Below are 12,096 nucleotides of genomic sequence, written 5' to 3' on the forward strand. Positions count from 1 at the left end.
GCTGGCGAAGAGACGAGGTGTTTTCTTAAGTGAGGATACACTGCGCTGGTTTTACAAAGTAATGGGGATGGAACAGAGGTGTGGCTGCAAGAGAAAAACATTCCTGGGAGTGGGAATATGTACATACAGGCGAGCGGACACTGTGTGCAGGGATCTGCAAACTCTCTAGTGAAAGTCTTACTATTGCCATTAAATTAGGGTGAAATGCACTTGATGTTTTAATAGTTTAACTTTCATAGAAATTTAATTTTTTCATCTTCAAGCTATATAAAAAAGAAAAAATAATGAAGTAGCTTCAAAAAATCCATTTTCAAGAGTTTTTCTAGAAGAGGACAACTAAATACTCTGAAAAACAAACAGATGCTCTGGATGAAATGTTAAAAAAAAGTTCCTTATAGCACTCGACAGAAAATAAGATAGTAAAAAAAAAATCACTGCATCAAGATCAGGAAAGGGTGATGGCTCAGAGGTGAGAATCTAGTGCTTGGGGCGAGTTCCTCCATGGGCGTTTGCATGTTCCAAAGTGGAGCAGCTGTAGGATCAAGTGGGCTTTGGGTGATTCCCAAAGCACTGTGGGGGGCGGGTTGTGGGGAGGGCAGGGAATGGAGGTCAGGGCACACAAAGGAGGGGTGCTCTATGGTGAGCCCACTCTTTTGGGCTGCGATTCTGAAGTGCTACACACTAGAAGTGACGTGAACCAGAAGCAGACAAGCTTTCTCAAGGTCTGAAGCTCAGAATTTGATCATCTCAGTTCTTAAACTGGTTTAAAGTTTTGAACTATTTCCACAATTTTTCAAGTAAAAGACATTAATTTAAAAGGGGGAGGGGTCCATGAACAGACCAGATGACATGACTAAAAAACATTAGAAACAACAGATAATAAAACACACCCACAGGGCCTTCTGATATACAGACATCAGATATAGATTTTACAATGACTACGTTTATGATATTTAAAGAGATTAAAGACAAGCGTGAGGATTTTGGTAGAGAACTAGAATCTACTTTTAGAAGATTCATGGAAATTCCAGAACAAAGAAGCATCCACTAAAGTAAAGAATATAATGGATTTCCCAACAGAGTAAACATGGGTTAGGGGAAAATCAGTGAACTGGACTCATTCAACCTTCAGAAGAAACCCAGAGCCAAGACGGCGGCTAATACAGAAGAGAGGATGAGAGACCTACAGCACACACTGAGATGACCCATCAGACACGGAATTTGAATCCTATGAGGAGGAAAGAGAGGTCATGGGCGGAAATAATACTTAAGAAGATAATGGCTAAGAATTTTATAAAAATGGTAGGAGATGATAAGCCACAGATTCAAGAAGTCCTAACCCCCAAGCAGGAAAAATACAAAGAAGTTCTCACAGAGGCAGATCATAGTTTAACTGCTGTAAACCAAAGACAGGAAAAAAATAGTTTAAAAGCCTTCAGAACAAAATATACATTATATCCAAATAGGCAACAATTAAACTCATAGTGAACTTTTCATTAAAAATAATGGAAGCTAGAAGACAATGGAATATCTTTAAAGTATTAAGTAAAAAATAAAAAAAGGAGCTACCAACCAAGAATTCAATGTCAAACAAACATTTCTTCAAGAATGAAGGCAAAATGGAAACATTTTTCAGACAAACAGTGATGGAGAGAATTCACCAGCAAGAGATATCTACTAGGGAATATACTACAGAGTGTTCTTTAGGTAGAGGAAACACAAACCTAGATGGAAGACTACAGGTGCAGGGAGGGCAGGGCAACAAAGAGAATGGCAGATGCGTGAACACATCAAAATAATACTGGCCACATACAGTGATATTAATAATGTTCTGCTGCATTATACAGAGGCATATAGACACAAGTAATTAAAACACACCCAAAACTTAAAAATAGTAAAGTTCTATGTAATTTCCATGGATTGTGATTTTTCCATTTAACCTTTATCCTTTTGGTAACTGTGACTGATGTAGTTCTAGACAAATTCCTTGAATGATATACTGTATTTGCTTCATGGAAGACATACATATTTTTAGAAGAAACAATTACAGTGAATTTATATGTAAGCCTATTACTACAGTGTGTGAGCATGAGCCCTTATACATGTGAACATTATCTGAGGAGAACTGTATAGTTCTGAGCTATTTTAATAATGTACAGAAAGCTAAAATTTTTGATGGATATATGCAGAAAAATGAAACTAGACCACCTTCTTACACCACACACAAGAATAAATCCAAAATGGATCAAAGATATAAATGTTAGACCCCAAACCATAAAAATCTTAGAAGAAAACACAGGTGGCAAAATCTTGGACATTGCTTGTAACAATTTTTTATCAGATATATCTCCTCAGGCAAGGGAAACAAAAGGAAAAACAAAGAAATGGGACTACATCAAACTAAAAAGGTATTGCACAGCTAAAGAAATCATCAACAGAATAAAAAGACAGCCCACAGAATGGGAGAACATATTTGCTGATACATCTGATAAGGTGTTAATATCCAAAATTTATAAAGAACTTACAAAACTCAACACAAAAAAAAACAATCAACCCAATTTAAAAATGGACATAGGACCTGAACAGACATTTCTCCAAAGAGGACATACAGATGGCCAATAGATATATAAAAAGATGCTCAAAGTCACTAATCATCAGAGAAATGTAACTTAAAACTACAATGAGATACCGTCTCACACCTGTCGGGATGGCTGTAATCAATAAATCAACAAGCAACAAGTGCTGACAAGGATGTGGAGAAAGAGGAACCCCTTTTGTATTGTTGGTGGGAATGCAGACTGATGCAGCCACTGTGGAAGGCAGTATGGAAATACCTCAAAAAATTAAAAATGGATCTGCCTTTTGACCCAGCTATCCCACTTCTGGGAATATATCTGAAGGAACCCAAAACACTAATTCAAAAGAACACAAGCACCCCTATGTTCACTGCAGAATTACTTACAGTGGCCAAGATATGGGAGCTGCCCAAATGTCCATCAATAGGTGAGTGGATAAAACTACTATGGGACTTTTACACAACTGAGTTCTACTTGGCTGTAACAAAGAAGAAAATTGTACCCTTTGCAACAGTGTGAATGAACCTAGAGAAAATTATGCTGAGTGAAACAAGCCCATTAGAAAAAGACAAATATCATATGATTTCACTTACAGGTGGAATCTAATGAGTAAACTGAACTAACAAGGAACATGGGGACAGACTCATACATGGAGAGCAGAGGACAATTAGTTGAGATTACAGGCTGGGAGAGGAGGGGCTGAGCAAAAAGGAGAAAGGACTTGGGGACACGGACAACAGTGTAGTAATTGCTGGGGGGGGTAAAGGGACTCAATGGTAATGGAAAAAATACAATAAAGATTAAATTAAAAAATTTTTTAAAGGCTAAAATTTTTTTAGTATCTACTATCTTCCAAACTTTACAAACTTTACAGAAAACATTCTATTTAATGCTAATAATATACTAGTTAACAAAAGCACTGCTGTTCCAATTTACAAATAAGGAACTATAGTTTCAGAAAGACTAAAATCACTTGCGTAATGTCATAGCCATAAATTCATGGGACTGGGATTGAACCCCAGTCTCTTTGACCACAAACCCATTTTCTTTTTCCTAAGCTCCTGATTTCTGCCTGTATAAATGAAGATATTATAATAACACCAAAAGAGATGAACTTGACATTCCTACTACCCCCAGCAGTGGTGAATCTGACTTGCAATAAGTAGGGTTGCAATGGCATGAGTCATGGATTTGTTTCATGGAACAGAAAACTGTGAAACAGTGTCTGCCTCACACCTATGCATACAATTCTAGTCTCCCCATAGAAGTGCATGATGAGGCTGATATTCAATTACAGAACCACGTTTATATCACACACATGTATATTTGCATATGCAGATTTACCATCAGACTTCCAAGTTGCAGTATCAGATGGGGATGCCCACTGAGTTCCACACTGGAGGACCACTCTGGAGCTGGCTGCATAAATCCTGCCCCAAACCTCTTAAAGCCATGTCACAAGCTGAGTAGAGGAACAACTCCTACTTCCAGTGGGCACTGTTTAACTGTATTTCCCAGTCATAACGACAAAGTTCTCAAGTGCAAATATCTCCTAAGGACCTCTACCAGCCACACTGTTTGCTTATCCCTGCCTAACAACTGTCAGACTCCATGTGATGTCCGTAATGCTAGGAGCCCTATTTGCAGACATATTGGCCTCTTTTTTGGCTTGACACATTTCTAGATGATCCCCTGACTTGGGCAGTCTGTCTCCTTGCTGACAGACAGCCTAATACTTTCCAGCTGACAGCTTCTTGGTATGTGAGCCATACCATACACACTCCTCAGAGCAGCCAATATTCCATGTTCTGAAAATAATATCTACTGTATATTCACAGACAAATCTGAGACTTCTACATGTTACCAAGTATCTGCAGACTCATTAAGAAGAAATGCTTTCAAGGCCTTTATAATAAGTAACACTACTTATTATGCCAAAGGCTATGATGCAGATGCATATGCTTCCAAATACATGTACCATAATATCTTGGGGCATTTTGAAAGCCCTTCATTACTCCCTCATGTCAAAATTGCAAAGACAGGTGTTAGAATTAAATACCGTGAGGTGGTCTATAGCTTGAACAGCCTAACTGAAAATTCATGAAAGAAAAGTGATGAGGGGAGAGAAGAATATTTAAGATATGCGCTAAAAAAAGCTGATGATAATGACATTTATTTTAACTTGGACAGATTTGGGAAAAGATATTCTGCCACTTCCAAGGCTTGCCTGTGATCCCTTCATCCCAAGGGTGCTTTGCCCCCCTGGGGAAGGTGCCACATCCTACCCCCACAGGTATGTCAGACAAATGAGGAGCAAAGGACTACTCAGATGACGTGAGCACTGTAAGCAGTGGACTGGACAGCTCACACCAAATGCTGTTTTCCTTCTCACTAATTACTCATCCCTGCTAATATTTATCCTCAGATATTTTCCTTCCCCCTAATTACATAGCCTGAATTATCTAGATAATGTGCTGGTCTTGGCCCGCATATATGTAAACTAAAAAAGTTTGTTTCCCTTTCTTTGGTGAAAGTTAAACTCTCATTGCACATGTCTCAAATAAGCACACTGAAGTATTCATAACACATCTGTTTATTTCATAATTAGGTTTGTCAGAAGGACATGAACATTCTTAAAAGTTAATTGGTCATTAACAGTTAATGAACAAATCATACTGAGGGATTTTTCAGTGCGAGGAGTATATATGGTTAAGTCCGTCTGCTTGAAATTCCCTTGGAGAGAAAGCCTTCTCTACCTCAAAACATGGCGGGTGCTGTGTTGGACATGAAACCGCTGATGGGATTTTGTGACACGATGTTACTCTAAACTGGAACAATGAGTCTGTGAATTCCTTGAACTTGAGACCCATGCAGGTCTCCCCTATGGTGCTAAGAGCTTCAGAACGTTGTTGATCAAGTGTCCCCACTCTAGGTTTTTCACTGTCATAAAGCTTGGTAATAGCACTGAGTACCGCTAAGTGTTAGAGACTCTGGAAGAGCACGTACTGGGTAGGGCCTAGCTCTTGCTTCAGTGGGAAGACAGAGCGTGCATCCAAACCGTATTTGGATGCTGGCCACCATGCTATCTGATGATGTCCACTTGGACATCTATTGGTAACTCAAATGTAATTGTGCCCAGAACAGACCTCCTGATAGGCCCCTGCCCACTGGCACCTCCTTTGTTCCCCTCAGCTCCATGAATGGCACCCTCATTCTGCCAGTTGTTGGGCCAAGGGCCTGGGAATCACACTTGACTTGTTCTTTCTCCCATACCACACTCATTCAAATCACAAAACAAATCCTATCCATCCTCTCTTCCAAATATATCTAGAATGAGACCATTTCTCACTGCCTCTACTGCCATGTTCTGGCCAAGCCAGCTTCTTCGCACTGGGAGAATGGCCACCATGAGCAAGCCCGACACCGTCTGCATTCCACCCCTACTCACTGCACTGTGGTGACTTGTCTTCCAGTGGTCCTTTTTAAAAAATTTTTAATTTTCAACTGAGGACATTTTTCCATTGCTTTTAGAGATGGAGGAAGGTAAAGAAACACTGACTGGTTACCTCCCGTATGTGCCCAGACCATGGACTGTATGCACCCCAGCCAGAGATCAAACCCACACAGAGGTATGTGCCCTGACTGGGAATCGAACCTGCTACCTTTCAGTTACAGGACTATGTTCCACCTGAGCCATACCGGCTAGGGCTCCTGTTGGTCCTTTAATTCCCCTTGCACCTCTGGATCTATGCATACACTAGTCCCTGCATTTGGAATCCTTTTTGCCGTGTGCACTGTCACCTCTCATTCCCCTTCTCAGAGAGGGGTTCCCTGACCATCCTATCTGAAGTAACAACACCCCGTCTCTAGTTTCCTGGCCCTCTCTATGCTGTATTTTTCCCTACAGCACTTATAGTTCTCGAGGCATTATTTTTTTTTACCCTCATATTTGTCTGTTTCACCTTTTTCCCCAAACTCCCACAAGACTGTGTGCTCCACAAGGGCTAAGATATTGTCTGTTTTGCTCATCTTTCTATCCCCAGAGTCTAGGGTACTTTCTGGAATGTAATAGGTGCTCAGTACAATCTGAGGACTAGTTCCAGGTTTGCCTTCCACCTGTAAAAGCACTGCAACAGCACCACTGGCCAACAGAGGTCAGTGTTTAGAAGCAGAGAGGCTGTGGCTGTCCTAGCTTCTTTTCAGCAGCTAGGACTAAACCGGACATACGGTCCTCTCCAGGGAGAGGGGCAACGCTTTCCCGGGCTGGCTCACCCCTCACAGCAGCATCCTGAACTGAGCCACAGCAGCTCACACAGTCCTCCCCCATCAGACGCTGAGCTCATCATGACTTCATAGAATCATACTTCAGTCCCTTCCTCTCCACTCTTAAGGTTCCTTTTTGCTATTTCAGCTGTGGTAATAATCATTAATTCATTTTTATGACCTTGTGGGGCAAACCGCCTCTGATTGCACCCTAATGAACATATAATCCTGGGGGCAGCACCCTATAAAAGCATGTTACAGGACTCCTGGCAGCTCGACACAGTCCAGTTTTTCATCCCATAAACGTGTCTCTTCCCAAACACACTAAGCGGTCTGCAGGATGAAATGGGGGCATGAAGAGCCTCTGTCCTTTTGTCCGCTCGAGGCACTTGTCTTTCGTCTCCGGATGCCTGGTAACCGTACTTCTCTTTATCTGGCCTGACCACCTCTCACCCTCCTCCTGCTGGTGCAGCGCCCCCACTTGCTCACCACTGCTGCTGTGAGACATCTGGCTCCCCCTCCCTCTCTCCAGCCCCTAAACCAGCTCTCCACACCAATCACTGCCACCTTCCGCTCAGGACGGAAGAACCAGGACAAGCAGGCAACACATCTGGCTGACAACGGTTTGTCCAATGTTGCAGCCCTGGTCTGGCTAATGTCTGGCTTTTATGATCATTCTCTGCTCTTCTGTAAGTTCAATAAAATTCCTTTAACTACTTAGTCAGTAACCATTATATCGCAACACTGAATGCATAAACACATATTTATGCTGTTTGCATATTTTGATCTTAGCTGGGTGCTGTCTACATATGCACATATGTACATATCTCTAAAAACAAGATATAAAGAAAACAAAATGTCTACTGCTTAAACTTGTCTCTCATCTCTTTAATAAGAATCCTGGTTTTTAGAAATGTGAAGGGCATCCGTTTTACAAAACATTTTTGCTTGATACTTGCCCAAATGTAACAATTCTTCTTGTACCTGGGAGCAGTGACACCTCAGAAGCTGAGTTTCAGTGAGTATGACCTGCTTTCGGTGAAATTATTGAACTGGGAATTCCTGACTTTGCCTGCAAATGAAATTCTTGATCTTGTTTTACATGAAGAGAAGGACAGTTTGCATGGCTACATCCTCTACAGCAGGAACGTCAGAAAACCCTGGAACAACGATGAAAGGGCTGAGCAAGAGACCCATTCATGTCAATGTTTAAAAAGCACTAATAAATCTCTGGCTGGGTGGCTCATTTGGTTGGAGCACCATCCCATACACCAAAAGCTTGAAATTCGATCCCTGGTCGGGGCAGGTACCTAGGTTGTGGGTTCAATCCCCGGTCAGGGAGTATACAGGAGGCAACTGATCAATGTTTCTCTCTCACACTGACATTTCTCTGTCTCTGTCTCTCTCCCTTCCCCTTTCCCTCCCTGTGTCTCAAAAATCCATAAACATACTCTCAGGTGCTGATTAAAAAATCATTAATAAAAACAATTACAACTCTTCAGTCAAGTTGTAAGGACATCTGTGAGCGTTCTGTTTAAGCTCATGTGATGTGCAGCCTGACCCAGTCCTCGGTAGAAGCGTTTCAGATCTGTCTGTTCAGTGAACCCCGTGCGGGTGCTGACAGAGGGGCCTCCGCAGACAAATCCCGAGTGCCATGTTGAGTTCTCCTCACAAGACTCCTAGAGCCTCCGCTGCTGGGAGGCCTCACTGGGATCTCCCTGCTCAGCGGGCGACCAGGGCAGCTCTCAGGCACACAGATTCTATCTCACTTGCCCTCTTCTCTTGGGGTTTAAAATGTGTGCCTTAAAGAACATTATTCAGTGCCAGAAATAAATGAGCTATCAAAGCCACAGGAAGACAAGGAAGAGCCCTCGGTGAAGACTGCCAAGTGAAACAGCGCAGTCTGAATGGCCCAGCCTGTGCACTGGAGGAGCCCAGCTGCACCACGCTCTGGAACAGGCAGAGCCTTGGAGGAGCTGTGGGTGGAGCTGTGGGCTACCAGTGGCTGCCCGGGCTCTGGCGGGGGGGCAGAGGGAGTAGGTGTAGCATAAAGGGTTTTAGAGCAGTGACACTATTTTGTGTGACACCATAGTGCTGGACACAACATTACACATTTGTCAAATCCCACAGAATGCCCGGCACAGGCAGTAAACCCTTACATGAACCATGGACTTGAGTTAACGGCACATCAATACTGGCTCATCAGTTGTAACAAATACACTACACAAATGCAAGATTTTAACAATAGGGGAAACTGAGTATCTGGGAACTCCTTTTAACAATGAAAGTTTATTTTTTGAAAGGTTATATACAACAGTTGTCCAAGAGAATCTGCTTCAATACTGTACATGCAATCACCTAGTTGGGGGACTTGTGTCACACAAAGGCGAAAGCAGAGCCTTTTTCTTCTTCGTGTCTTCTTTTGGAGGGGCACAAACACACAGACAAAAACGTGGCTGGCTATTGCTTCTCCGCCTGTCTGGCACTGGAGGTGAGGGGGATTATCACTGAGACTGGACCACAGGCCCAGCACTGGGCTTTGGACACAGGGCTGCCACTACCTCCATTTAAAAAAAAATCTCACCTGAGGATATATATTCATTAATTTTTTAGTCAGAGAGGAAAGTGGGCAGGGAGAGAGAGAGGAATTACAATTGGTTGCTCCCTATATGCACCCACAACCTAGGTGTGTGCGTACCCTGACCGGGAATTGAACCCACAACCATTTGGTGTATGGGACAATGTTCCAAACAACTGAGCCACCTGGCCAGGGCTACTACCTCTTTTTTGATCCATTAAGGTTCGTTTCTACCAGGCTCCGCGTGTGAGACATTGGCACGTCGCTCTGCCTTGGCTGCTAAGGGACTATACAGGCTTATGTGCTGCTTGCATGAGGGCTTTGGCTATTTTTAGGCACCAGCTAATCCATTAACTGCATAATGCTGCCACTGATGACTCACAGAATACAGCAGTCAAATTAAAAAATAGTGGAATGAAAGAAAAGCCATGGGTAAACGTGCGGTAAGCACATCATTATAACGTGCTGTATGAGTGAATGCACAGACCTCTCCCCCCCACCCCCCACAGAGCTGGGAGGAGGAGATGGCACTGAATATTAAGCAGTCACCAAGGCGGTAAAGGGAAGCAATCACCCCAGCAGGATCTAGGAAGCGACAGACAGTCCTACGAACATAAGGAGCTCAGCAGTTAGGAAAGAAGCAGTCCAAGAAAAGTGTCAGCCCGGAGCACTTTGCAAATAAAATTTACTACAATTCTTCTGAGCCAATTCTGTGTCCTCTTCAGAAAAGTTGAGGCCTGGGGAGCATGTGACACAGGGGCGGGAGACTTCTCCCAGATAGGGGAGCTGAAGGCCCCCTGGGTGGGGCCTTCCTGGCTGGGACCCTCCTAGTGGCCACACTGCAGGAGGGGCCATAAGCCCCTGCCTCTGCCTGGCTCCTCTTATTGACGTGGACGGCTGGGCCACTGAGGCATCCCTCCAGTGCAGCACATGCTCGGAAAACCACACATGTGTACGTCATGCCGTTTGGGTGCTCCTGGGCCATTCATGGGGATCCGCCACGGAAAAGCAGGAGGGGAGACGGCTCGCTGCACTGGCTGGACAAGTCCGGCCTTCTTTCCAGGCTTTTCTAAACTGTCTCCCCTTCCATAAACTCTTTTTGGAGCACAGAGTCTTTTATTTATTGTTCAGAAGCTAACCATGTCCATTCTCAGGGCCAAAGTCACCTAAGTAAAGCAGGAAAGGGAACCTCACTCTGTTGAGGGCTACTATGTGCTACATATTGTGCTGGTTCCTTTGAATGTATTTTCTTTAATTCTTACAGCAGTCCCCATTATTTCCACTATGTAACCAGGAAGGCTTAGAGATTGTAATTTGCATGATAAATTATTAGTGTAGTAATTTGTAAATGGTTTGTATGAGGGCCCAGTGCTACGGAGCGGAGCAGTGGAGGACAGATTCAGACCGATGTCTTTTTGGCTCCCAGTCCCGCATTTTCCTACCAGCAGACCAGTTTCCCGCCCCAGCGGGCGATGCCACAAGCTCTTACTGAGTTGTATTCATCCTCCCGTTCATGCTATTGCCCGGGATCCTTCTGGGATCCGCCACAGACTTAGGAACTCAAACTTAGAGATTATTAAGTGGATTGTATTTGGGAGTGAGGCCCCAAGGGATGTGAATTCTACTGTCCCTTGGAAATGTGCACTAGAGTCACCAAGGCTGAGAGGAAGGTGCCGTAGAAGCAGCGACTCTCTCACCTGGGGTGGAACATGCCACCTGTCCTTCACCGGAAGAGGAAGAAGACAGCAGTGTGGCCCAAAGAGGCTTGGTGTGGAGCACAGGGTTGTAAGGAACAGCCCCTGGAATCCTTTTCATTTCCCACAGCTCCTGGGGTGGGGGAACTCGGTTGCACAGAAATGCCGTGTTGAGTATGACATGGTCCCAGGGATGGTGATGAATATGTGGAAGTATTTTTCTCCTATACTGCCTCGTCTGGGGCTTCAGCTGGAAGCACCCTTGGAGGCATCTTTCTACAATAATAATCAGAAATTCAGCTCCTTAAAAATAATCACCAAAACAACAACAAAAAAAACACCTCTCAGTTTTATGGAGACTGTCTTTAGTTCCCACCAGGTCTACGTGTTGGCCTCTAGCACGAGGCCAACAGAGGTTCCCTTTATGCCCCCTCCCCCCAGTTTTGGTAGCCGATGCAGGCGAATTTCACAAGAGATGCTCTGCAAGGCAGGAAGGACAGCAAAGGATGACAAAATAAGGAGGCCCACGGTGTTACCAGGTGTAAGGAGTCATCTGCTTGTTTTGAGATGAGAAAAATGGCAGCTCTGAGAGGAAAAGCAACTTGTCTTGCAGCTGACCAGCAGCCAGGCTCAGGGCTCTCTGCACACAGCTCGGCCTCCACTGGGATGCCCGCCGAGGGTTGTGTAAGGTCAGGCTTCCCGGTGGCTCTCCAGCCACGCAGGATTTATGCCCTGGGTCATAAGGCCATCTACTGTGGGAAAGCCAGCTCTGCTGCTACAACTTCCCCTACCAAATTTGTGATTCTGCTAATGAAGTTAAGCAATTTGCACAGTTCTAATCTCCCTGTGGGTGTGTTAGTGATTTCTAGCCTGTTGGGAAGACAGGGACTGATTCTTCAGGCCAGGGAGAAGGTTCTCGCGGTGACAGAGATGCAGAGCGGGTGCTCCGTCCCCGGAACGTGAATTACATCCAGACGACAGTTCT

At 44.1% G+C, this 12,096-nt stretch overlaps 1 protein-coding gene across 10 annotated transcripts in view; it reads right to left on the reverse strand.

The window, feature by feature from the left end:
* Positions 1-12,096, reverse strand: part of ATXN1 (ataxin 1) — a 383,702-nt gene that overhangs the window by 3,048 nt on the left and 368,558 nt on the right. The window lies entirely within an intron of this gene.

The sequence above is a fragment of the Phyllostomus hastatus genome, unplaced genomic scaffold (genome assembly GCF_019186645.2).
Source record: "Phyllostomus hastatus isolate PE091 unplaced genomic scaffold, TTU_PhHast_1.1 phas_contig_524, whole genome shotgun sequence".
NCBI classification, from domain to species: Eukaryota; Metazoa; Chordata; class Mammalia; order Chiroptera; family Phyllostomidae; genus Phyllostomus; species Phyllostomus hastatus.